The sequence below is a fragment of the Sinohyriopsis cumingii genome, chromosome 4 (genome assembly GCF_028554795.1).
Source record: "Sinohyriopsis cumingii isolate HCF-2022 chromosome 4, ASM2855479v2, whole genome shotgun sequence".
Lineage (NCBI taxonomy): Eukaryota > Metazoa > Mollusca > Bivalvia > Unionida > Unionidae > Sinohyriopsis > Sinohyriopsis cumingii.
The window spans coordinates 141,790,110-141,817,681 of NC_142964.1; the positions used below are offsets into that span (position 1 = coordinate 141,790,110).

Consider the following 27,572-nt stretch of genomic DNA (forward strand, 5'->3'; position numbering starts at 1 on the left):
GTGTAAAGATGGAAATTAATAACTTAAAAAAGGTAAAGGACAAGATTAGTGGTGACATGAAAGAGATAAAGGAGGAGAAGGAGGATGAAGAGGAAAGAATAAGAATAAGCAAATGGAACGAAAAAATTGAAAAAGAAGAATAAAATGAGAAGAGGAAGAAAGAAGAGGAGGAAGAGAAGAAGAAAGAAGAGCAGGAGAAAAAAAAAGAAAGAGAAGAAGAGAAAGAGTGTAGGAGATAAAATAAGAACTTGGTGGAGAAAAAGAAGAAATTAGAAGCAGAAGAAGAAGAAGAAAACCCAAAGGCCCTTTTCAGGGCCAGCCATATTTCTCGAAAAGAGATAGCCTTTCAATTGCCTACCCCTTTTTTAAATTTAAATTTAAATTTAAAAAAATTTAAACAAATTTTTAAAAAAAATCCCATGTTCAATTCCCTTGAGGCTATAGTGGCCCAAGACTTTTTTCCCATATTCAATTCCCCTTGAGGCTATAGTGGCCCAAGACTATTTCCCATGTTAAATTCCCCTTGAGGCTATATTGACCCACGATTTTTCTCCATGTTAAATTTCCATTGAGGCTATAGTGACCCAGGGGTCTCTGTAATGCTAATTCCCATTGAGGCTCTAGTGCCCCACTTAACTACTGGTACAGGAAGGTTACAATATTCAATCTTCAAAACTACCCTTTTCGTTCGCTCTCTCTCTCTCTCTCTCTCTCTCTCTCTCTCTCTCTCTCAAATACACACATGTATGTATGTATGTATGTATGTATGTATGTATGTATGTATGTATGTATGTATGTGCAGAGTGAGAGCATTTTATTTACAACTTTTGAAAACAGTAGTAATATAATACTGTAAATAACATTTTCATGAAACATTCATTATTCTGAGCTAATTCAACTAATCTATTGATACCGCATTGTTAATTTCTCTAGTAATAAAAGATAACACGGATTCTGCGCCGTGTTCGGTACGATTATTAGACACTAACGCATATTTAGGGGGCAGGGTCCAGTTTTTATGTACAAATTTAATGCCGCAATCAGCGACCTAGTATAAAAAATCATAAAAAATCAAATACACAAGTGAGGTCAAAAAGGTCCATATTTTTAGATACCTATATGAAAACAAAGCATAAGAATAGTATTCACTTGACCAGAGAAGTCAATGGCAGTTCACAGCAGTAGAGGTTTATGCACCCCAACCCCTATTTTATACCTGCATTTTTCACATCCAAATGCCATGTTTGACAGCATGTGGTGCTCACAGTGCAAACGCAAGCCCTTTCCCTGGATGAAAATTTTGAAAAACATTGTCTACTAAATAGTTTGATGCAATTCAGAATAGTTGTCATCCAAGCCGTTTTTTAGATACTCTAGTTGCCTTGAACCCACGTGTCTACTGCTATGGGAGGCTAGCTCTTCTTCCTAGCCAACTATTGGTATTTCACTATCAACATACTGCAGAGCAACTATGGAAGGTGTACATGCCTGACATCAATTTCAAGAACAATACAAGCCCAAAACACCTAGTTCACAAATATATCCATATCTATAAATAGTAAACAATAATAGCTGAAAAAGTCACACCATAGCCTTAAGTTAGGAAATTTGCCAGGGGCCAATTTACGAAACTGGACCCTGCCACCTTACTGCAGAGTAGAAACTGGTAGAATGGGCTACTTCTGACTGGTGAAAATAAAGGTGGATTCGCCTGGTTGGAGTTATGCGATGGGAAAAGTCGAATCGAGCAGAGGGTTGTGGTCACGCTTGCACTCCTCGTGTTCATTTATATTACTGATAAGGTGGTTTCATGTTGTCAGAGATTTCGCCGTATTTTATTGATAAAATGTCACACTGCTGTGCTTCCATGTACATTGCGCAACTTCAACAAGACTGACCCTCATAACGAAGAGTACCGGAGTGGAGAGAGTTCAGGGAACCAGACTAGAAGAATATGTCATGCTCATCATTGAATGTGAAAGAATCGGATAGTGGCAGCTCTATATCAACGTCTACCCACGCTGTGGCACAATGGCAGGTAAGCAACATCCACGGATACGATAGCACGTAACCCAGTCGTATTACCTATATAGCCCTTTAAATCGCATTAATCACTTGTTGATACCGTTTACATATGGGTAGTCCGAGTTTCCTCAGACCCTTGCCACCCCATTTTTTGATATTTGGACATTTATGTTAGGGTGTAGGGTCAGAGGGTAACGTATCATTAGAGCGCAAACCAGTAGAGCTTATCACACTAGAGCGCAAAAAATAGTTTTAGAGCTAATCTTATTAGGGCGCATCCCATTAGAGCGCGAAGAACTAGTATCACTAGAGCGCGAACAATGAAAAACACATTTATTAACTGTGCCTTTATATTTATTTTAAATGGGTTGATTCAGAATGAAAAACACATTTGTTAACTGTAACTTTATATTTATTTTAAATGGGTTGATTCAGAATATGGCTAATACCAGTTATCACTTCAATAGCATCAATGCTCCCATCGTTGTACATTACCGTCAGTCTCTGAATGCGTTTTTCATTGTCCAAATATTTCTTGTTTGGACGTACCACTTCTTGTCCTGCAGTAGTTTGCAGTCGTGTAACGGCGGAACTTGCCTGCTCGTCACGAATTGCTGTAAGTAAACGCCAGATGTTCGGATGATGTTTGTTGACCAGACGATTAAAGCGGTTATGCCATCCCTCACAATGATTGTTCGTTCGTAGGTTGACCTGGTAGACATTCCACATTTGTATCGGAATGTTTACCATCCACTGTTGTTCGAAATATCCGAATAGAGGCGCCAAAACATGTGAAGCGGAGGAGCGACTGGTTTATATATCATGGTCCCTAAATTATAGTGATCTTGACCAAGGATCAATCTATTACAGTATTGTGTTTGTGTTATATATGTATCTATATTGTTTTATTCATGTAATATCGTGTTTGTGCTAGGAATGACCACTTTATATATTTTAATTTGCATTACATTTTTTATCTACTTGTTTATTTGCGTACAAAAAAGAATAAACCGGTGTAAGGTATAATAGTTGTATAAAATTATGTGTATTGATGGTTCTCTGGTTTCTGTCTAGTAATTATTTTCTAATAGTGACGAGACCGCCGTTTTTGTACATATTATAATATATATATATATATATATATATATATATATATATATATATATATATATATATATATATATATATATATATATATATATATATATATATATAACATCAAACCTGATGGCAATTCAATCTTATTAAACTCGCGCTCGAGTGAGACTTTTTTGCGCCCTAATGGGATTAGCCGTAATGAGAAAAAGAAAAAAAAAAATCAGCGCCTCACTGAGCGGCGCTCAAATGCGATGCGCTCAAGTGAGACTAAACCGGTCAGAGCGCATTCCCTATCGAAAAGTTGGAATTCGCCGACACCATTTGGTGTCGGCATGGGGTAGCCGCTTTCTAGCTGACCCAACACACTTGAACGACCTTTCATTCAGATATACCTGCATGAAATCAATAGGAATATTATTTATTTTCTCAAAAATCGTGAGCATAGCATTCGTCATGTCTTTAATCCGCTGACAGACTAGACGAAAGTACGTCGTTGCTGAAATTTGACCTGAATCTGGTCATTTGCATTCTGAGTCACATGACTATACAAATCTCGGAACCTACATGTCAATGACATCAGACGTCATATCTTCTTGGCATCCGTCCGTCTACGGGAGACGATGGCGTAGCTCCAAAGTAAGCTTTTGTTATCCTTCTTTCTAGCTCTCTTTTCAGCTTGTTTTATTTTTCTCTCTTCCCCTGTGTTTTGAACTCCCTGCCTGACAGCTAGACGCCAGCTAGAACGGTTGTTTGCACAGGTCTCCTAGTCGTTGACATTGATGTTTGCCGTCTTCATATCCTTCTTGCAAACATCACTGTAGCGCAGATGTGGTCGTCCAGTTGGTCGTGCACCTTCTGCTAACTCCCCATATAACAGGTCCTTGGGAATGCGGCCTGGGTCCATTCTCTTTGACATGGTCAAGCCAGCGAAGGCGCCTCTCGCTGAAAATGGAGAACATGCTGTTCATGTTGGCGCGTTCTAGAACCTCTGTGTTGGGTACTTTGTCCTGCCACTGGATGTGCAGAATGCTCCGCAGACATCTCAGGTGGGAACTGTTGAGTTTCCTCTCGTGTCTTGCATAGGTGGTCCATGTTTCGCTGCTGTAGAGAAGTGAGCTGAGCACGCAGGCTTTGTAGACATGCAGTTTGGTCTTCTTTGTAAGGTTGGGGTTGTTCCAGACCCTCTGGTTAAGTCTGACCATCACTGCTGCTGGCTTGGCAATCATGCCGTTCACCTCAGAATCAATGGAGAGTGAGCTGGAGATGTTAGACCCGAGGTATGTGAAGTTCTCGACAGCTTCCAAGTTGTACCCATCGATGGTGAGAGAGGGAGGGGAGTCTGCGTCCTGCGACATAACGTTCGTTTTCTTCAAACTGATGGTCAGTCCAAATTCCTTACAAGCATGGGAGAGGCGGCATACCAGCTTTTGAAGTCCATCTTCCGTGTGTGATGTCAAGGCTGCATCGTCGGCGAAGAGCAATTCACAGATGAGTACCTATGTGACTTTAGTCTTAGCACGGAGACGGGCGATGTTGTAACAGCTTGCCGTCAGCCCTGGTATGGATGTACACTCCCTCGCTGCAGTCCTTGAATGAGTACTGGAGAAGCATGGAGAAGAAGATGGCAAAGAGCGTCGACGCAAGGACACATCCTTGTTTGACTCCGCTGATGACTGGGAATGCTTCAGATGTTGCGCCATTGAAGCACACTGTGCTGTGCATGTTCTCGTGGAACGACATGATGACAGCAAGCAGACGTGGAAGGCAGTCTATCTTCTGCAGGAGTCTGAAGAGTCCACTCCGACTAACCAGGTCAAACGCCTTCGTCAGGTCTATGAAGGCAATGTAGAGGGGCTGCTCGCGACACTTTTCCTGCAGCTGGCGTAGTGAGAATATCATGTCTACAGTTGACCTGCCGGCTCGAAATCTACACTGGAACTCTGGGTAGACGCGGGAGGCTAGGATCTGCAAGCGCGCCAAGGCAACAGGGGCGGAAGCCTTTCCGACGATGGCTTTTCCGAGCTCTTCCAGGATGGGCTGTGTGTCTATCTCCTCCATGACAGGCAGGTCTGGAAATGCGTCCAGGGCAGTTCCAGTGACATTGTTTTGGTTTACATATAGCTTGAGATAGTGTTCAACCCATCTCAGCAGTTGTTTCCCCTGGTCTGTGATGACTTCACCCGTCTTGGACTTGAGGGGGGCTTTCTTGTAGCTGGTGGGGCCTATCGCCTTTTTGATACCCTCATACATTCCTCTTGTATCGCCGGTGTCGGCAGCTGTCTGTATAATGTTCCAAAGGTTCAGCCAGTAGGTGTTGGCACATCGGTGGGCGGTCTTCTGGGCGTTGTTCCTTGCAATCCTGGGGGATTGTAGTGTTCTGGGGCTAGGTGCAGCCTTGTATGCCAGGAGGGCTTTCCTCTTTGCCTCAGTCACGGGCTCCATCTCCTCCCAGTTTGCCTCATACCAGTCGACATTCTTTCGCTCCCTCTTCCCGTAAGCTGTGATGGCTGAATTGTACACAGAGTCACGGATATGGGACCACTTGGAGTCAATAGTTTCATCAGGTGTCACTTTGGTGAGGGCTTCCTTCAGTTTGCTGATGAACTGCTGTGTTTTCTCTGGGTTGCTTGCACAGCAGGTGTTGATGCGTGGGTGACCCTTCTTCTTGGCGTGGTGCAACTTCTTGGGTAATAGTCGCACCTTGCTGGCCACGAGGGAATGTTCACTGTAATAGCTGCGGGTGAGGAGAACACTGGCCAGTTCTGCACGCCTGGTGATGACGAGGTCTAGCTGGTGCCAGTGGCGTGAACGTGGGTGTCTCCACGACACCTGGTGGATCTCATTGCATTTGAAGAAAGTGTTGGTCACACATTGGCTGTGGGAGCAGCACATCTCCAGCAGTCGCTGACCATTCTCGTTGATCTTGCCACTTCCGTAAAAGCCGAGACAGGTGGACCAGGCCTCATGATCAGCTCCCACTCTAGCATTGAAGTCTCCTAGTATGTAAAGGCTTTCATTGTTGGGGACACTGGATATTGCCTGATCCAGAGCCTTATAAAACTTGTCTTTCTCATCGTGGGTAGAGCATAGGGCTAGGGCGTACACGCTGACGATGTTGACCTGGCCTTAGGATGTTGACAGCCGTAGGGCAAGGATTCTCTCAGTACCTGTTGATGGAGGTTCAGTGAAGGCGATTAGCGTGTTCCTTACGGCAAAGCCTACACCATGCTGCCAGGTTCATCCGAGGGCTTCCCCTGCCAAAAGAACGTGTAATTGGCTTTCCTGATGGTGCCGCTGTCAGCCAGTCGGGTCTCCTGGAGGCAGGCAATGTCGATGTTCAGTCGGGAGAGTTCTCTGTCAATGACGACAGTCTTCCTTGCATCATCGATCTGCTGTAGGTCAGTGGTCAATCCAGGACACATGGTCCTGATGTTCCTGGTTGCAAAACGAAGAGTTCGAGTCTTCTTTATTTCTTCTTTTAGTCTTTCCTTGTGCGGAGTTTTGTGGCCCACTTGTCAAGATGGTGCTCTAAGCTCCACGCACCCAGTGAAGCAGGCAGGCCATGGCGGGCAGCACCTTACTGACTGGGGGCTGCCCAGTTTGAGCGGGCGGTAGCTGTCCAGTGAGACCTGGTGATCTCTCCCACCATCAGAAGTAACCCCTGGCGCCAAGCTCTACACCAATCGGGCTTTGACTTAGAACCGGTAAACTGCTACTTCTCGTGTTGTGCCGACGCCGTACAACGACGCTTGAGTGTCCTCTCCAGTGGAGCTATGAAGCCTGGGCAGGGTGGTATGGAGAATCAGCTGTTGTCCATGCAGCAGATCCCCCCTCTCCACACAGCTGGTGGGCCCAAGGGAACGAGGAATCCCTATACAGCTTGGCACCAACGGCGTCGCAGGAGTTGCCGGAATGACGTTAAAGTCAATGTTAGACCGCCTTAGGGAATCCATCTCCGGATTTTCTGTCGGGGTTTACTCCCTTAGCCTTTCCCATGAGTGGGTATAGCCACAAGGCAGCAGAGGTTTGGAATCGGAGTTTTCCTTCTCCTAGATGAGCTACCATCCAAGGTTTACGAGTCCCATCTACCCGAAGCAACTGGTTTTAAGGCGCCATTGGCCCGCCTTCACCCCTTCTCTTGTTAGTGGAAAACGTGGTCTGCCGGGCTTCAAATCTATGCCACTCGCGAAGGCCAGGAGCTGGATTTTAGTTGACAGAGGCAATCAGAGACGCAAGCCGTATGGGGCATTTTTGGAGGATTGGGGCGCTTGTCTCCCACTCACACCCCGGGCATTAACAACCTTAGATCACAGAGGTCATATAGTCACGTGACATCGAAATAAACAAATTTCCCAAGTTGTTGTACATAGAATTTTGAAATATTATATAGAAGTCACTTAATGTTTGTAAATAAATATAATGCATACTTAATTCTCAACATATTTATTCTAAGAGCAACGAACAGAAACCTGTCGGTATCGCAGCAGGGTGGAGAAAACCATTTTCAAGAAGTACCGAGCACGCGTCAGCGATGTTTTTTTGTTGGTGTCACGTGACTATACCACATTGACACGTGCTCTTCGTAGTGAATCTGGTTTTCTTCCAACTTTTGCAACATTTACAGATTTTCGTCGTTGTTTTCACAATAAATATTTTGAGAATTTTGTTTTTTATTTTTCTATAAAAATTACATGACTTTTATATATATGTTCGATTTGTTTTCCTACAGCAACACTAGAAATGGGCTGTTGTTGATATCACGTGACTGTATGACCTCTGATGTGATTCAGATGTCGGTCGCGAGCGCTGTGTAGTCACGTGACTAGGAGTACAAATGGCCAGATCCAGGTCAAATTTTAGCAACGATGTACTTTTGTCTAGTATCATCGGATTAAAGACATAAAGAATGCTATGATCGCAAGTTCTGAGAACATAAATCATATTCCTATCGATATCATGCAGTTATATCTCGATGAAAGGTCGTTCAAGTTTGCTGGGCTGGCTAGTAAGCGGCTACCCCATGCCGACACCAAATGGTGTCGGCGAATTCCAACTTTTCGATAGGGAATGCGCTCTGACCCTACACCCCAACATAAATGTCCAAATATCAAAAGTGGGGTGGCAAGGGTCAGAGGAAACTCGAACTAACATATGGGCTACAACAGGCTTGATGCCCATATCCGGTAGGTAACAACATTTGGTTTACTCTAGTCCTACAATGTAAGACATAGCACATGTTGTTTTTGTTTTAGTGCTATGTTTATTATCCAAATAACGGCCTTGTATAGTGTGTTCCGATGTCGATGACATCGGAATGAGTAATCGAAGTTTCAGGATACTCTTCCACCAATTTATGTGTAATTAATATACTTACTGTGCTTTCTTTATCCTGGCGGAATGAAAATGTGACGTTTACAAATCATAGGGGTTCGTTACAAAGAAAATTTGTAGTATCCGTCCTTGAATCAAGGGATGGGGGTTCTAATATGTAACAATATTACACAAGGGAAGACACCGGTCCGCACCCTTCGGTAGTTCCAACACTGCTAGTTTATCCTAATTGCGTCTGCGAATTTCCAACTTAAGCCAGTCGTAATCAAGAATAGTGCAATTGTCAAAACAGTTCGACACATTTCGTTCAGTTTGTGACATAATGGAGAAACTGCAATAATTGTTCGCCGATTTGGACGTTTGGACAAATGCCGGCTAGAAGTGCCGTTTTATATTCGGATAGTCTTGGATTTCACCATTGACCGAAAGGTAAGATCCGAACAACCTAGAGTCCGCAGTAAATAAGTATTGACATGTATTTTCAAACAATAAGTATGTTTCTGGAGTTAACAATGCACTCTGCAACAATGTAACCAGCAATCAGCACCAAATTTACCAAAATCAATATTTGTTTCTGTCACCAAAATTAAAACGCATCACAATATACATTAACGATATTTACTGCATGATCTAATTTGTAATGTAACTTTAACAATTTTTCAGTCATATCGATAGGATGTCTGCAGTGTGACAGTTTATAGTGATATCTGGCACTGGGGCATCATGCGGAAAACATTTAGGATCATGTCACACTCAGTCACATTATACTGAGGCAGCTGTTTGTACCATTTTAGAAGTCTTTGGTATGACTCGGCCGGGGTTCGAACGCGCGACCTCCCGCATCCGAGGCGGATGCTCTATCCACTAGGCCACCGGATCGGTTCCGGAGGAAGCTAAAATCTTTAAAGAACCCCACACTCTTTGCGATTTTGCCTATTGGCGACACTTGGAGAGTGGACGACACTGAGCGTTACAGGGACTGCCATCGGTATGCTACAATAATGGCTCACAATTTCTAGGAATATGAGGGACAGTTTCTTTTGAAATATTATTCAGAACAAGGCACTGAATACCCCACAGTTACCTTGAACGAAGCCAATCACATCTACCCGAAAGATCTACGCTTGATAGCAAGCTCACTCTTCAAACCCGTTTGACTTTCAAGAAGAAATCTGGAAATATTGCGGATCTGATGTGAATATTTTGCGCTGTTGCTATGCAAAGCGACAGCAATTACTTCTGGATCACGGTATTGTTGATCCTTTGAAGGAAGCTTCTTCTATCGCAAACAGAGCTTGGATTAGGTTAAGGAAAGAAGTTTGTTCATGAAAACAAACTAGCTATTAGTCCTGTCTTTCGGTCAGGTGTCGCTACCTCGCTAAAGATTTGCTCTCCATTACATTTGTCAAAGTGAAGATAACTGGATAGAAATGCTAGAAATGCTGAAGAGGAGAAAATTAGAAGTCCTTTAGTGGATGGGTGGGATTTCCAATATCGCCTAGTCGTCTACGAATTCCAGGGATGTTTATTTCACGAATGCTGTACGTGCTTTCCACAATGAGACTGACAAGTCCTTTCTCAGAGTTTACCATGGAATATTTGTACCAGCAAATATACCAACAAACGCCTGAGGTTAGAACCTGAATGACTCAAAGATTTAGAAATGTTGCAACACGATTACGGTCAACGGTCCAGAATTTAGACGCAAAACCAAAAGTTACGATGAAAATATGCTCGAATCCCTACCGGTCACCCTGAAATGTTGCCTGAACACATCGACGTGGAATACATTCACCAGTACGAAGGTTTGATCAAATGCAAAGTTTTACCTCCATCCAACGTGTACCAACTCTTGTTACCACATCGTCTCCAGTGGTTAGAGCGTCCGCCTCGGATGTGGGAGGTCTGGCATTTGAACCACGACAGAATCATACCAAAGCAGACCTGCCAACCCTTACGATTTTGCCGTAAGTCTTACGAAAATTACCCTTAAAATACAGACTTACGGCATACAAGCAAACACTGCGACAAAATTATCGTTGCCGAAAAATCCGGATAATTGGTTGATCGGTGTTTGATTTGGATCCGGGTTTCATATTAGAATTAGTAAAATTAGTCAGGGAACCAGACTAGCTTTACAGCAGCACCCATACGCTTTAAATTATACCTATTTGTTAATGCGAAGCATCTGCATGATCAAACTGTTGATTATATAATACAAAAAATTAAGCTGGCGTTCAGAAAGCTTTGCATGTTTGGGACAAAAGGGAAAATAAGCTTCTAGAAAAAATGTTAATAGTCAACACTGGTGAATAAAAAGGAGTGTTCAGATTATTGTGAATAAAACTTGGAAAGGACACAATTATGTGTATTGGACATCACATGCCAATTTGAGTGTCTCTTGGCGGGAGATACGATTGCCGTCGTCATGTGAAATGGATAAAGAATTTCCAAGTATTTTTATTACGTCAAGTTGAGAGATAGCACCAAGCCATTGAGTTGCATATGGTTTGGAACTAAAGTTTGTGCTACTGTACTAGTGGTAGATAATGTCTACGCGTACTTTACAAACCTTTCGGTTGAACATAATCTTTATCGTCGCTGAGTTGAACTTTTAATTACGTTTTCCAGCTTTACAATAGCAGTTATTGAAATTTTGCTACACCTTACTGACGTTTGGTCAATCTTACGGAAAAGATCAACTGTCTTACTGAGACGGACTCGTTAGGGTTGGCAGATCTTCCAAAGACTTCTAAAAATGACACTTAATATGCCTTGCGAGGCGCTCATGGACCCAGATGTTGACGCACCCTCTTAAATGTAAATAAATAAATATTAAATGTGATGTACATGCTAACAGCATGCCCTTAATAAACAAACAAATGAACACGTCATACGAAAGACAGTGACTTGTTGTAGGAAGAGGGTGCAGGGGAACCAATGTTTGGTATATATATAAATAGTTTGTCGACACATACATTTATTAAGGGAACAAAATATTGTAATAAGAACTTGACCAAGTGGATTACCATTTCAAGTGTAATATACTTAAATATAGGAGAGCAAAATGTACACTTTCTGTGTGTTATGCAACGCCGAGGATAATTCGATTAAAGGGTGGCAATACACAATTATGAGAAAATATACTCAGGCATGAAGACCTTCAAATTTATACCAATGATGGTGATTCATATTCAAGGGCCACCGTTACTAAACATAGCAAAACCTTTTAACGGCTTCTTGAAAACCGCTCACTTAAATTTGGTATAAAGGCATGACATGCCTCGTAGCAAAATAGGATGCTGCCTATTCATATTTTATCCGGTGTATCTTATGAGAACCATTCTTTAAACAATATTGAAAGCCACACATACTGGGAAGCTTTGTGTCAAAGGTGGTTAAATTTTGTATAACAGGTTTTAGCTCAAATTTATTGTTTTAATAGTTGACATGGATTCCTCCGCCTTTTCATGTACATCTAAGCCCATACTAGATAGCATGTTTAATTGCTACAACAAAAGATTCCGGTGATATTTTCTTAAAATTTATTGCAGATATATGTAGGACTTAACGCCACTGTCATCATTTGGCATGTATTATATTGAGAATGTACATTCATTTCGATTATCATGTTTTTTGAAGCAAAACAAAGATAACAAAAATATTGATTCAGGCTATGTAATCTTTTTTTTTTATAAATATAAATATAGGTCTGAGTGACCAGTGCCTTGCCGAATTGAGTTTGGGCATCGGGAAGGATTGGATGTTTCTTGGGATAAACATGGGGTTCCGGCAGGTACAGTTGGAACAGTTGCAGCAGATGTTCCCGTACAACGTACAGGAGTGTGTTCTGAGCATGCTGACTAGTTGGAGGGACAATGTGCTGGAGCAGGTGCCTAATGTAGACCTCGTTCCACTTCTGAGCAAGAGTCTAATGGACTGCGGTATGATAGAGCTAGCAGATAAATTGAAGAACCTCGTCGGGATATCAGGTATGGAACTTCAGATGCAAAGCTGTAAGATGTTTCAGCAAAAGTGTCATCTCAGCACTCATATATTAGAATGATTGACTTTATACTAAATGAAATGCTTTGACAGATGTACACATACTTTAAACTAAAAATTGACTATTAATTGATTTGATTGATGGACTTAAGGTTACACGTCTGTCTCTTAATTGCATTGATTGATTGAGTCTATACTAATCAACATCCTATTAATCGATTTCATTGAAAGAATTAAGACTAAAATCCTCGACTTTCGATCACTTTGTCTGATAGACATGACGCCCAAAACTTAGACTTACAATTCCTTTGAGTGATAGATTTTAGACTTAATCTTACTATTGTTGATTGCTTCACCTGATGGGCTTACGACTCAAAACAACAGATTATTATTTGCTTTGGACTTTTTATTGCTTTGATAGTGGTACTGAAGAACCAAACCGGGAATATCAGTTGCTTTAACCCTAAACCGACTAAAACAAAGTATATCCTGCTTGGTCCGATGTTATGTAAGACCTACATATATTTAATTTGCATTGTTTGTTTGTGGGGGGTCTTCATGTTTTTTTAATTTCCTTACATGATATTGTAATGTATCATTGCATGTTGGTTTCGACCTTGTCCAAAACAGAGTTCATTTCTGCTTGATCTGAAATGACTATTTTGTAAACAACTAATGCATAGCTAAATTATTCTCTATGTGTGTGGGTTTAAAATCAGACTCATTATCAAGAGAAGTAAATATGTTTATTTGGGTCTAGGTATAGGTTTTGGAATTTCCTTAGTGTATTTGACAATAGTTCAGAAACTGTTTCTAATAATAACTAACATTTTTCATTTTGTAAACATCGGGAACCTTCTAGAAGGTTCTTTTCCATTAAGTAATAATTTGTTTTAGAAATTGCTAATTGTGAACTGAGGTCAAGTAGAGGATTATATAATCTTGTAACTGAGACGATTTTTCATTTGTGCTTTAAGTTCTAGACAATCAACTTGTATTATATGTTGTGTCCAGTAATTCACTTTTGGGCTGGAATCTATTTTCTTCAAATTATTGAATTCAAGTGAGTATTTTCTCTGGAAATACAAAAGTGCTATATCAAATTCTTGGATGCAGACATTCACTGTAATTTATAGCGAATTCAAAACTTGGAATTATATTACTGTGATTTAACAAAAGACTGTTAGTACATCAATATTCTTTGAGCTACCACAGACACGTCATCATTGTCAGTTTTGGATTAATGTGGACTTTTACTGAGTTTTATTCAGGACTTTAAGTTATTAGGACTCGTGTCTGTAATTGTTGGATTATTTCGGAATTTAATTCCCAAAACTGTAAGTTCTTTTTTTCTCTTTCAGTTTCGCTTTGTATTATAAGGAATTAAATTATTTCTTGAATTTTACAAAGCTTGTTGCTTTTCACTCTTTTCTGTTACTTATTTTTAGAGGATAGATTCGTAACAAAGACTCAAAGCTTTGTTAATTTCCTGAACTGACTAAATGACCGGGCTGTCCACAGCTGTGTGTGATGTACTTAAAAGATTAAAAACTTGCACTATAATTTCCCCCTTTATTCTGTTGACTGATCCGATTGCAATAGAATTTCAGGATAATAGATAGTATAAATGCACTTAACGTTTTGTCTAATTTTGCAATATATTAACAACATATGACGCTGCTTTCAACCATTTGGGATTTAAAGTCAACTTTGTTAATATACAATAGTTTGATAACACTGGTCAACAGTGAAATCATTACTGACTTGAAAAGGCCCTAATCTGTAGTATTTTGGTGTGCCGAACACGAATATAACCGTGAAAAATTTGTATTGGCTCTCGTTTTGAAGATATTCATATACCTCATTTTCTATGTTTCACTGTGTAAATTTCTCCAGTAGGACTGCAGCAACATCCGGAATAATGATGTAACATTGCATAATACCATCATGCTCACATCATCCACAGTTGATTGCATCATTTTCTGATGCAATGCAATACTAATGCCATGCGGCTGCTGAAGTAAGTTGACGTCAGCAGTGTACTATACATGTGTAGGCCTATTATACTAATGCCAGGCGGCTGCTGAAGCTGACGTAAGCAGTGTACTATATAAAGCCCAATCAGATAGGTTCAGCATTTAAAATATTTTAGACGTTGTGCGAGACAGTTCAAGCTACTGTTACATAAAACTTATTATTTTATCCATTTACGTACAATAAAGAACAGTAATGCCTCGAAAGTGTGTTAATACCGCGGACAATTTTTGCTATATTTGTGGGGAAGTGACATTTGCCAACCAGAAGAAAAGTATCAATTCTCAAGTGAAGAAGGCATATCATCTTTACTTCGGATGCAAGGTTGGTGACCAAGACAAGCCTTGGGCTCCGCATATATGCTGTGCTACATGTACAACACAGCTTTCACAGTGGTTGAATTGCAAAAGGTCATCAATGCCGTTTGCAGTCCCAATGGTGTGGAGAGAGCCAAGCAACCACCTAAATGACTGTTACTTCTGCTTGGTTCCTCCTCTTTCCGGCGGAATAACGAAGCGAAAGAAGTCGAGAATAGTCTACCCAAACATTCCGTCTGCATTGAGACCAGTTCCACATGGTGAGGGACTTCCTATTCCAGAACCTCCAGCAGAATATTCTCTTGATTCATCTGACGAAGACAAAGGTGAGTCGACCTGTTCTTCTCCTGGTCCATCAGCATGCAGTGATCCAGATTTTCACTGTGGTGCATCATCAACCCCACACAGAATAACACAGGAAGAACTAAATGACCTGATTCGTGATTTGGACTTATCAAAGAACAAGGCAGAATTGCTAGGATCAAGACTCCAACAATGGAATCTTCTAGAAGAAGATGTCACAATTACTGCATATCGAAAGCGCCACCAGCAATTGGAGCCTTTCTTCAGAAAGGAAAGTAATCTGATATTCTGTTCCGATATTGAGGGCCTCATGAATGCTTTAAAAATCACTCATGACCCACAAGAATGGAGACTATTTGTGGACTCTTCGAAACTGAGTCTCAAGGCTGTGCTTTTGCACAATGGAAACATTCTTCCATCTATTCCAGTAGCGTATGCTGTCCACATGAAAGAGACATACGATAACTTAAGGCAGCTACTGAATTCCATTGAGTATAACAAGTACAGCTGGCACCTCTGTGGTGATTTGAAGGTAGTTGCCCTTTTAATGGGACTGCAGCAAGGATATACAAAATACATGTGTTTCTTATGCGAGTGGGATAGCCGAGCAAGGGAAATGCACTACATGAGGAAGGAATGGACTCACAGGCAGAATGTAGCCATTGGAGAGAAGAATATCCAACACCCAGCTCTGGTTGAGGCTCAGAAAATCTTGCTACCACCCCTTCACATCAAACTAGGTTTGATGAAGAACTTCGTGAAAGCCATTGACCGGACTTTGCCAGCATTCCGATACCTGCATGAAAAATTCCCTCGACTCAGCGAAGCAAAGATTAAAGAGGGAGTTTTTGTGGGTCCTCAGATTCGAGAGCTTTTCAAAGATGACCGGTTCAACAACTTGCTGGAAGGTGACGCGAAACAAGCATGGAATGCTTTTCGCCTAGTTTCTACAAACTTCCTCGGAAATGTTAGGGCAGAAAACTATAAGGAACTAGTAGAAGACATGTTGATGAAGTATAAGAAACTTGGCTGCAATATGTCTCTAAAGATTCACTTCCTTCATTCCCATTTGGATTTCTTTCCTAGCAACTGTGGTATTGTTAGTGATGAACACGGCGAACGTTTTCATCAAGATATCGCAACAATGGAACAAAGATACCAGGGAAAATGGTCCACTACAATGCTGGCTGACTACTGCTGGACACTCCTCAGAGATGCTCCCGAACAGCTGTACAAGAGACAGGCGAAGAAATCTAAGATGTAGTCAATGACTTGATTTTTTATAGGTAGGCTATTACAGTTGACCTTTTACTATTGGAATGCATTTCGTTATGTAAACATTAATTTCTTGCAGATTACAAAAAAACTAGAGCCAATTTTGCAATTTGACTGTCATATTCGTGTTCAGCACATAAAAATTGATAAGAATTGACTAATTTTATTTCAGTAACATGACTTTTGTAAAAATTTGTTGTCCAGTGTAATCAATCACGGAGTGAAACATATTTGAGACTTTCTTAGGTTCGCATGCTGATTCATATTATTTCAAATTAAAACCCCTCCCCTATTATTTTTGTTACAGTATGGTTTGTTTAGTCCCTTTTCACTCTAAACATCCATATTGCAAGCATCTCTCCGCTGCCGTGGAAATAGTTTTGTTGTCATATCTTTACTTAATGGCCACATCGATTCAATGTCAGATCAGTAATGGAGCGCACTCAGAGGGTATTGACCATGCTAAGTTTGTGATTTTGGAATGTGTTGTTGAATATAGTTCAACATCATATGGTGGCGAAGCATTTGCCATTTGTAATAAAGTAACCTAGTGTAAGTTACCCACAAGATCACAGTTAATAATTCGCACATTTGTGGATGTCAGATTTTACCCCTAAAGGACTCATTCTAAGAGGTAACTCCGTGGGTTGTAAGTTAATCAAGAAGAACAGGTCGCAACAAATCTTATTCCTGGTCTGGCTAAGCCTGTTACTTTCGGATGGTAGTTGGTTGTAACAAAGAGTTCGCTGGTTAGATATCTTAGATATGAAAGGAATCGAAAATTGATGTTGTACTTAGTGTGTAATATATTAATGACGACATATGTCAGTTTTTAACTAGTGTACAAACTTGGATTCCATTGTCTCACTTTCCCCACGAATGAAGATGCATCTGGATTGCTTTTTCTCCTAAGATGTTGATAATGATGATTTTAGAACATTGTGTTCAATCTTCTTTTATGGAATTAGAAGAAGAAAAATATATATATTAATGGCTTTTTTCAGAAGGTTACGATGATATTGACGGACAACGTGAAACATGTGCCGATGTCATAAAAATATCAGAGGCCTTGGCGTCTGTTGTGTTTCAGCGACCGGCATCTAACGATCTGAACAGAATAAAAGGTAGGTCATTCATAGTACAGATCATTTGACATAAAACATGCAAGAAATAGAAGAATGAAATTAAACCAATTAGCGTGATATAAAATTTGCTTTTGTATACAAAATCTCAAGACTTAGTATTTAATGAATGTCTTAATAATTTCAGAGCAGACCAAGCGTATGCTTCAAAGCTGGAAAGAAGAATCCAGGAACTATGTGAATACCCGGGCTTGGACTCGTGCTTTATTGCAGTTTAAAGGTGGAAATTGTCTTACAATCACAGGAAACGCAGGGGATGGGAAAACATCTTTAGCAAAATACATATTGGTTGAAGCCGAATCTGCTGGCTTTGGAGTCGCTATAGTAATGGACCCTATCTTGATTGAAAAAACATATGATCCCTCTGAGAAAACTGTGTTTTTCGTGGACGATGCTTTTGGAAGCCCTACATTGGACAACAATCTTGTGCAGTTGTGGACAAGACTTCATGACAAAATAGTTGGCTTTTTGAAGACGGGAAACTTTGGTCTTATCCTGACATCAAGAAAACAAGTGTTGTCGTTCTGCTCGGAGCTGCTTGGCGAATTAGACGGTTATAGTTCACACTTGGTGGATCTGACGGCAGAAAGTAATAAACTGACGGAGGAAGAGAAGGAACAAATGTTATTGGCATACTGCAAGCAAAGAAACATTGAGCTGTCATCAAGAATTTTACAGCAGTCCAAGAAATGCGCATTGTCCGGATTCCCATTGATGTGCCGTTTTTTTTACAGCTGATGTAAATCTTAGGGAAATAGATGACTTCTTCGAGAAGCCTCTTGTTGTTTTACAACGCCAAATAAAAGTCCTTACCAAAGCAGACCCTACTGTTTTCTGTGGTCTAGTTCTTCTTCTGATGCATGACGGTCATATGGCTAAGATGACGTTTGATATATTTCACAGTTCGTTGGAGGAAAAATCTAAGATATCCACCATTAAGGACGCATGTGGGGTGGATGCTAATGTACCTCTGTCCAGAATAGAAGAGGGATTACAGTCTCTGGTTGGGATGTATGTTGCTGAGTATGAAGACCATTACGCCTACATTCATAATGCTGTCTTTGAAACCGTTACATTATTGTTTGGTGAAAAATATCCAAAAGAGGTCATACGCATGTGCTCCACTGATTTTCTTATGAGACGAATTAGAACAGAATTCTATGTTGAAAATTCAACAACTCATTGGACCAATGGGGAACTTTTGGTTGTGCAAAGGAAATGGTACAAAGATCTGGCTATAAGGTTTCTTAAAGAGGTGTTGGCTGGACGGCTGTCCACTTTGCAAAACCCATGTATTTTGGAACCTCATATTTTGCAACCATTTGTTAAAGAGATGGAGAAAATGCCCATCGAAAAGATTAAGTGTGTGAAGGACACGAAAACGAGGCGAAATATTATTTATTATGCATGCCAGATCGGTGCAACATCACTTGTGAAGTATTTATTGGACAAAGGTATCCCTCTAACCAGCGAACTCTTACTCGTAGCAGCCGATCGAAGCCACGCTGAGGTGGTAAAGCTTTTAGTTAATTATGGTGCCGATGTGAATGCATCCTGTCCTAAAGCAGGGAACAACGCTGTTCACTTAAGTGCCTACAGAGGGAAGTCGGACATTCTGAACTTGTTGCTCCAAGCTGGAGGTAAATTAGAGAGTGCAAATTCAAATGAAACAAATGCGTTCCATTTTGCTTGCCAAAGTGGTGATGTGGCAACTGTTTCTCTTCTTTTAGAAAAAGGTGTTGACTTATCAGCCAGAGATACGTTCGGCCGACAACCTATCCATTTCGCTTGTTTGAGTGGGAAACCAGAATGCGTCAAATTATTGCTTGATAGGGGAGTAGACCCCAATGCTCGAGATTTTCTTGATTTTCAAGGAACTCATCATGCGTCTGAATTTCTTAATTCTGAACCCCTCCGTTTGCTGCTAGAAAAAGGAGCAGATCCGAATTCTATCAATAACGAAGGAAAGACACCCCTTCATCAAGCATGCAACTGGGGACGAGTTCAAAACATTCGTGTTCTAATAGATTTTGGAGCGGACATTACCAAAGTAGACACACGTGGTAGAACGCCTATGCACATCGCATGTGAAACAGATATGGATAGCGTTCTTGCATTAATTGAAAAAAAATCATCCGTCGACTTCAACGTAATGGACCACAATAAGATGCAGCCTCTCCACTATGCGTGTCGCAGACGTTATGACAAATGCCATGACATCGTCAAGTTTCTGACTGAGCAGGGTGTTGATATGAATGTCCCAGATAAATACGGCATGACTCCATTGTGCTATGCCTGCGAAAGTAATTGTGAGATGACAGCAGTGTTGTTAATCGAGAAAGGTGTTGACATCAACGTCAAGGGATTTCAGAGCCGTCAGCCAATTCACTTTGTTTCTGCCGAGGACAACGTAAAAATACTCTCGCTGTTACTAGAGAAGGGTGCAGATATTGGTGCCAAATGTAAGGACGGAAAGCAGCCTGTACACTATAGTGCTCAGTATTCCTCGGTTGCTTGCTTGACTTTTATGTTAGAACAAGGTACCGATCTGCACGCACGCGATCTCGCTGAGAATACGCCTCTCCATTATGCGTGCAGAGGTAGCCATAATGAGGCTGTGAAAGTCCTTATGAAAAGAGGGGCTGACCCAACATTGACAAACTACAGAGGGCTTGTTCCATCTCAACTTATTCCTCTTTGGTCGACCTGTGAGAGAGAAATCAGACGTTGTCTGGGAGATTGCGGTTTCCACAAAGATGGCAGTTCATAAGGGTTTAAATGTTACTGCTGTAAGGCATAAAGATATTGAATGAAATATTCTTTTTTTATTGAATGCCAAGTACGTCATATAATGATAGCTTGTAAATATTCATTAATTATATAATAATGCTAACGAATGCCTCTCAAACAGTTTAAACTTAATACTTCATCATACTATATTGGAAGTCGTTTTCGCTGGTGTATTGGCGATGTTCAAGAAATTGTGCATACACTCTTAAGATGTTTCGATTGGACGACATGTCCAAGATAGGCTTTATCATTTGTTATGTTCATTGGCACCATTAAGTTTGAAAACAGTGTTTATCTATCCATGCACTGGCTTCCATGCAGGGGGCCCCGAGTGGTCTAAAGTGCTCTCCGTTACGGATCACTGCCATCTCACCTCTGTCTCAGTGGGTTCGAGTCTCGGATTCGGCCAATGTGGGTATGTGAGAAAACTTGCCAGTAGCTTCTCGTGGTTCGGTGGTTCTCTTTGGGGTTTTCCCGGGTTCTTCCTCCACCATTAATACTGGCCGCCTTGTATAATCTATTGTGTGCTGAAAAATGGCGTTAAACCCTACAACAACAACAATAACAACAAAAGCTTCCATGCAGTTTCCTACCTCTCTTACTTGCATAGGATAACTTAATTGGTTGGGGACCGACCATATCATTTTAGGAAAAATTCCCTCAGAAAGCTTCAAAACTATTTTGGTTCTGATTTATAAATAAAAAGGACTTTTTGTATCAATTATATTAAAGAAATAATTATAAAGGTAAATCTTTTTCAAATTATCCAGAAATAGGGTTTAATATGTAGTGGTGTCCCAGTTACATGTAGAGATTAATAAATACGAAACTTATTTTCAAGTTAATCGGATCATCTTTGACCATCCACCATATTCACATGCACACGCATCAAAGTCAGTGGTGATGAACACTACAGAGATACGCTAGGAATGAAAAAGGACAGTTTAATGTCTTTGCGAAGATCAAATAAAAAAGGGTTGGATGGACTTGCCAAATATAATGGATAAGAAAGGTAGTCGAGAAATAATAGCCTACTCAAGTCGTTGCATGCTATAACAAAGATATAGCAGAATCAGTTTGTAGCATTACTTTTTATGATCATTGAATTTTGTCAGTTTACATAAGTTATTTTTAAGTAAATTTTATCTGTGTTTATTTTTCAGTGTTAATTTAATGTTCTTGGGCGTTAACTGAGGTCTGTGCTTTACAATTTGACGGTTCAGTCGCTGTTTAAACATACATTATATCACCACTGTTTGCATAATAGAGGATAATACCTGAGTTGCTCATTTCAAACGAAATTTTTGAAACTAGTCAAAATGTATTTCTTCTGCGATCCTTGGCAAGGAAAAGGAATGGCATTATTCCACGAGTTTCATGAACTTTATTTCGAATGAATACAAGGATTATATTTATAGCATGACAAGTATACTAATTTTATTAGATCAGACCGAAGAATAGTGTAGTGAATAAATTTTGAAAATAAATTGGATGCATTTTTCTTTCGAACTTTTATATGCGTGACAATATGACGTCGGTTGTGAGGTCTGGGAATGTTATTGTACGTTTTTCATCCATAACACTTAAGGTATGGGTGTATTAACGAGAATAACACAGCAGTCATGTGATAAATTAATATTTCCTTGATCACTTTTCATCTTTTTAATATTATATGTAACTATGAATTGAATGTCTTAATTCGTGTTCATGTTTAGTTATTTTGACAACAACACTGATATGCTCAATCCATTTTTATGTTGGCAGTAGACTAATAGTTTTAAACAATTAGGAGACAAAAATATTTAAATTTCTATCTACAAATAAACACATAAACACCTTTTTAAATAATCGTGCAACAAAATTATCAAGACCTACATTTTTAAAATCTTAAATAGTTCCAATGTTCCTAATTTGTTTTATTCTAAAATCGTTTGTTCTGCGTTTCTACTTAGTTACTTAGTGAATGACTGACTGAATGAATTTGACAATATTTCAAACAAAAATGTTTTTTTTCCTTCAAATCTATAACATTGATTCCAGATAGGCCAGTTCCTGGTGTATGTGGCGTTACTAATTACATGGAAATACTGCCGTCTATGTCTGTTTTGCACAGCTAGTGGCGAATCAGATTTCAGCTCGAGTGAACAAACTGCCGTGTTTGTTGTTGTTTTGGGCTTAACGTCATTTTTAGATATGCTTCCAGGATGAGTGAATGCGGGAATCGCGTAAAATTTGTACAAATTCGTGCACACGGAGAGCAATAATGCACGAGAACTATCGCAAGTTAGTTTAATGTCGCGCATTTAAAATGTACTTTTGTTCGGTATACATTTTTACTTAACTGTTAATCGTTAAAATCCTTGCCGCGACATAACGGACGCCACCGGTAGAGGTATCGTAGCGCTTGTAGTGGCATCTGTTTCTCTTCAGGTAGTTAACTGTTCACACATCTTGGGTTCTTCGGCTTGACATGCATGGTTGTTAAACTGACTTTTATTGGCATGTTCGGACTTGGAACAAGGAATCTGTTTCAGTTTGAACATCGCATCAAGGAAGTTTTACAAATGCATGTTTTGAGACCAGGAGAGCTTATGATATTGCTTGCTGTGGCAACTCCTTCTGAGTGGATGGTCATATCACTCTGGGTTTTTCTCTAGTTTGTCCTGATTGAATGCATTGCTAATCTGACAGCCAGTATGGTCAATACAGCAGCCATTTTGAAATTTCGATTATTGCTACCTCTCTTGCACCGAAAGTCATATCAGCATGAGGGTTTCACCAATCCACTTTGTATGGTGTCTAGCTCATCTTGAATATAAATTGTGACGATCTGATATCCAATATAGTCACAACAGTGGTCATCTAGAAACTTGTATCGCTACTCCTTTTATCGACAACATGTTTTCACCAGAAGAAATCTTATTGTTTCTAGTTTGTACTAAATAAAAATGGTGCCAATCTGACACCCATATGACCACCATAGCCGTCGTCTTGACAATCTTGTTAACAGCTACAAAATGGGTATAAGCTGGGCACTCCACTGTAGATACCCAGAGGGACAATTTAATTATCAAATGTTTTTCGCTGAAGAATATATTAAAATATATTATAAATTTTAACGTGATCATTTTATTCATGATATTTGTTGTTTTGTTGTTGTTGTCGTTGTTTTGTTTGATCGAGCTTTTATAGTGGTAAATATTGTTGCACGGTATTAATTTGTAGTTGCCCTGTTTTTAGGGGCAATTGATTTTTCTACCACTGTCTTGGATAGAACAGCCGCTTCACCTAAAATTTTAGTTTCGTGTGGACCCTGGTCTTAAACAGAAACTTTGGCATTATATTAGCCAAACGTTTAACCCTGCTGTGCTAGCATGGTTTGTATTGCCTTCAGATGAAGACAAAATATATCATTATAACTCAGTTCCCAGGTACGACGCATTGTTCCACAGACTCTAAACTTGCAGTAGTCCTTGTCTTTCACGTACGAGCAAGAACAGTCACGATATAGCTTCTTGTTTGAATGCCACAAGATAAATAGGAGACACTTCAAATTGTGTGAATAGCCAAACAATAGTTTTATTAGGACAGAATTTTTTAGTACAAGTTATCAGATAGAAATTTTCTCTAAATTGTATTAAATGTATGTTTTAATTAAATTATATTGAAAGTAATTTTCTATTAAAATATATTGAAATTAAATCTATTTCGGTATTACAATTATATACTATTTAACAAAGATTGCGCCCTTATGAACAAATACAAAACCGTCTTATACATACATTGCCCCTGTATCTCAAAGTCAGCATAAAGTACATTCGCTAGGTTACGTAAGTAGATGAACTAGACGAATTCCAAAGATTTTTCCTAGACTAGTAAATGAGCTGATCTTGCAGAATTACTTATGTAATAACGTGCATAGACCAATACGATAATCTGTAAGAGACTACGAAGCCTCACGTTGAGATTCTGGCGAACACAAGAGCTAGACACATGTCCATATTTGGCTTTGACCTAAGAAACTGATATAAAAAGGTCCCAGACCTAGGGCACGCCAGTTTGCTCGCCAGAAACTCAAACGGGCTTCTGTCTTTACAGGTAAGATTATTGTCTATGTACAGTTTTTCATATAGTATAAGGATTTTTAGTGTTATAAGAATTTTTAGTGTTAAGATGTTAATCTAACATTAGTATGTTTAAACATTGGATTATTTTAATATTTCTTTACTATTCTTTAATATAATATATTGGAAAATTTAATTGTTTGAAGAACTTATATTTACTTGTAATTATATTATTGACTATAATAAAAAGCAAGTTCGCTACCAACTTCATACTCAGTAATAGTTAATTTAGAAATAAAATACTCTTTAAATAATAGAGTTTAATATGTTGACATTTTACATTAAATTCAGTAAAATATATTTCAATTACGGTATTAGTCTGAAACATTGAATTTTAGATTCTTTTGCTATCGTGAATTTATTTGATATTTAATTATCTCTATTGTATTCTAAAAGGCAGAAATTATACAATGTATGATGTTGGTAAGTGAAAGAATATCGTAGTTTTATATGTATCTCTTATATCCATAATTTAAGTTTATGTAGATTGATATTAAAATGTAATTTTATATGTTGAGTATTTCAATAAAGTTTGTTCGCCAGAAACTCAAACAGGCTTCTGTCTTTACAGCTCGGTCCCCTACCCTCGCAAGACAAATTCCCCAGATGTAGCCACATCTTCATCGTCAAGTGACATCTCTTTCAAGAGGATTGAACTTCGTCTTTCCGTCTCTCTCTCTCTCTCTCTCTCTCTCTCTCTCTCTCCGTATGAATGTATATCTTATGGTACTGTGTCACGACGATATCGCTCTAATGCCTTCAAACCAGAAATTATACAATGTATGATGTTGGTAAGTGAAAGAATATCGTAGTTTTATATGTATCTCTTATATCCGCAATTTAAGCTTATGTAGATTGATATTGAAATGTAATTTTATATGTTGAGTATTTCAATAAAGTTTGTTCGCCAGAAACTCAAACAGACTTCTGTCTTAACAGTATCCCGTATCTCTCGCAAGCCAAATTCCCCGGATGTTGCTACATCTTCATCGTCAAGTGACATCTCTTTCAAGAGGATTGAACTTCGTCTTTCCTTCTCTCTCTCTCTCTCCGTTGGGTTTTGAAAACAGCTTGACCAAGAGTTTACGAGAAAATCCGTCTCATAAAAGCTGATGGGCAATCCTTTCTCGTATAGGCCTATGGACAGTACCTGATTTACCATTGCGCTTAGGTGTGCTTAAGCACAGGGACCCGTTGGCCAGGGGGCCCCATCTTCCTGGCAACCAAAAAATTTTACGATGAATTTTTCAAATGTTTTTCAAAGGTCAAAACGTCCTAAACTTCCTAAGTATGTATGACTGACTACCTATGTAGGCCTAGCGGCCTACCTCTTTCAGGGCCCAAGTAAGGGGCCTCATAACTTTACTAGCACAGGGCCTCATTTGTCCTAAATCCGGCACTGCGTATGGATAAATCGTTTCTGACGAATAAATACTTTATTTCGTAAAAGCAGGTGGCTAATCCATAAAAGCTGATACATAAATATTTTCCGATGGATAAAAAAAGAAAATTTCTTCATAAAAGCTGGTGGATAAAACGTTTTTTTCTCGTAAAAATTGGTGGAGAATTAAACGAAGTGGAAAACATGAATAAAGGTGTCACTCCACATAATGATGATTCACGAGAGAGACTCGCACCAAAACCTTTGCGAACATCAGTCGTCACGCCGCCCTGCTACGCTGCATCAACTCCGGAACGACTGGACAACTCTTTGTGATTTTCGTACTTTTCGCACACAAAAAGGGTCTGTTCTGAAACATCAGCGCCAGAAACATTACAAAGGTAACGAACATATTACAAGTATACAATGTATACATCGCCGATGAGAATTCTTCTTGCAGTAACACTTGAAATTCCGACCTGTTGAATGCATACTATACTTAGTCCAGCCCTGAATTCGAGCTACCTACAACCCAGGCTGAAATACATCTATCCATGCCACAACAGAGATTTCCATGGGTCCAACAGCGACATCTCCATCATCCCCCAAGTCAAAGACAGTTTCCTTTCCAGTGATAGTGGCTTTAACTTTTACAATTTGAACTCTTTCTATATTAAAGACAATACGTGTATTGTTTACTATTCATTTAATATACAGTTCGTTTCATAAGGAGAATATTTCTGGACTGTGGTAATTCTCACACAGGTATGTTTTTGCTATACCATATTTTGTATCTTGAATTACAAACATTACAAGGTTAGTGCGTTAATTTCAAAATATTTCCAAATAACTCATCTAAGTTATGTTGTACTTAATTTCTTATTTAGTAACAATAACTTTTTCTATACCTACTTAAGTAACATTCATCGCGCTAGCTAAGTTTTCTACAACTGAGAGTGAATGAACCTACCGACTTTAATTTGCATTCCAGACTAAGCTTTTACATCAAACCTGTTCCTACTGAAATCTGAAACCAGCGTATACACGTTTCGCTGCCTACACACATTTAACAATGTCTTACCGTATTCGCCTATCTTAGCGAGAATTGTAATTTCCGCCTAGCCGTCTCAGACATATTGATGCAGATGTTTATTGTGTCAGCCCAATGGGGTTCGATAATGTTATTGAGAGTTTTCTCTTATGTTTTCATACGAATCGTATGAATGTATATCTTATGGTACTGTGTCACGACGATATCGCCATAGAAACGGCTCTAATGCCTTCAAACCAGAAATTATACAATGTATGATGTTGGTAAGTGAAAGAATATCGTAGTTTTATATGTATCTCTTATATCCGCAATTTAAGCTTATGTAGACTGATATTGAAATGTAATTTTATATGTTGAGTATTTCAATAAAGTTTGTTCGCCAGAAACTCAAACAGACTTCTGTCTTTACAGTATCCCGTATCTCTCGCAAGCCAAATTCCCCGGATGTTGCTACATCTTCATCGTCAAGTGACATCTCTTTCAAGAGGATTGAACTTCGTCTTTCCTTCTCTCTCTCTCTCTCCGTTGGGTTTTGAAAACAGCTTGACCAAGAGTTTACGAGAAAATCCGTCTCATAAAAGCTGATGGACAACCCTTTCTCGTAAAGGCCTATGGATAAATCGTTTCTGACGGATAAATACTTTTTTTCATAAAAGCTGGTAAATAAAACCTTTTTTTCTCGTAATAGCTTCATGC

General features: G+C 39.5%; 1 pseudogene across 1 annotated transcript in view; it reads left to right on the forward strand.

Moving 5' to 3' along the window:
- Window positions 1-1,715: 1,715 nt before the first annotated feature.
- The window catches only part of LOC149802221 (uncharacterized), an 85,217-nt pseudogene continuing 59,360 nt past the window's right edge, over window positions 1,716-27,572 (forward strand). The window contains exons 1-4 of the transcript XR_016420811.1: window positions 1,716-2,038; window positions 12,165-12,446; window positions 17,393-17,512; window positions 17,658-20,298. The product of XR_016420811.1 is annotated as an uncharacterized LOC149802221 (transcript). The remainder of the gene's footprint in view (window positions 2,039-12,164; window positions 12,447-17,392; window positions 17,513-17,657; window positions 20,299-27,572) is intronic.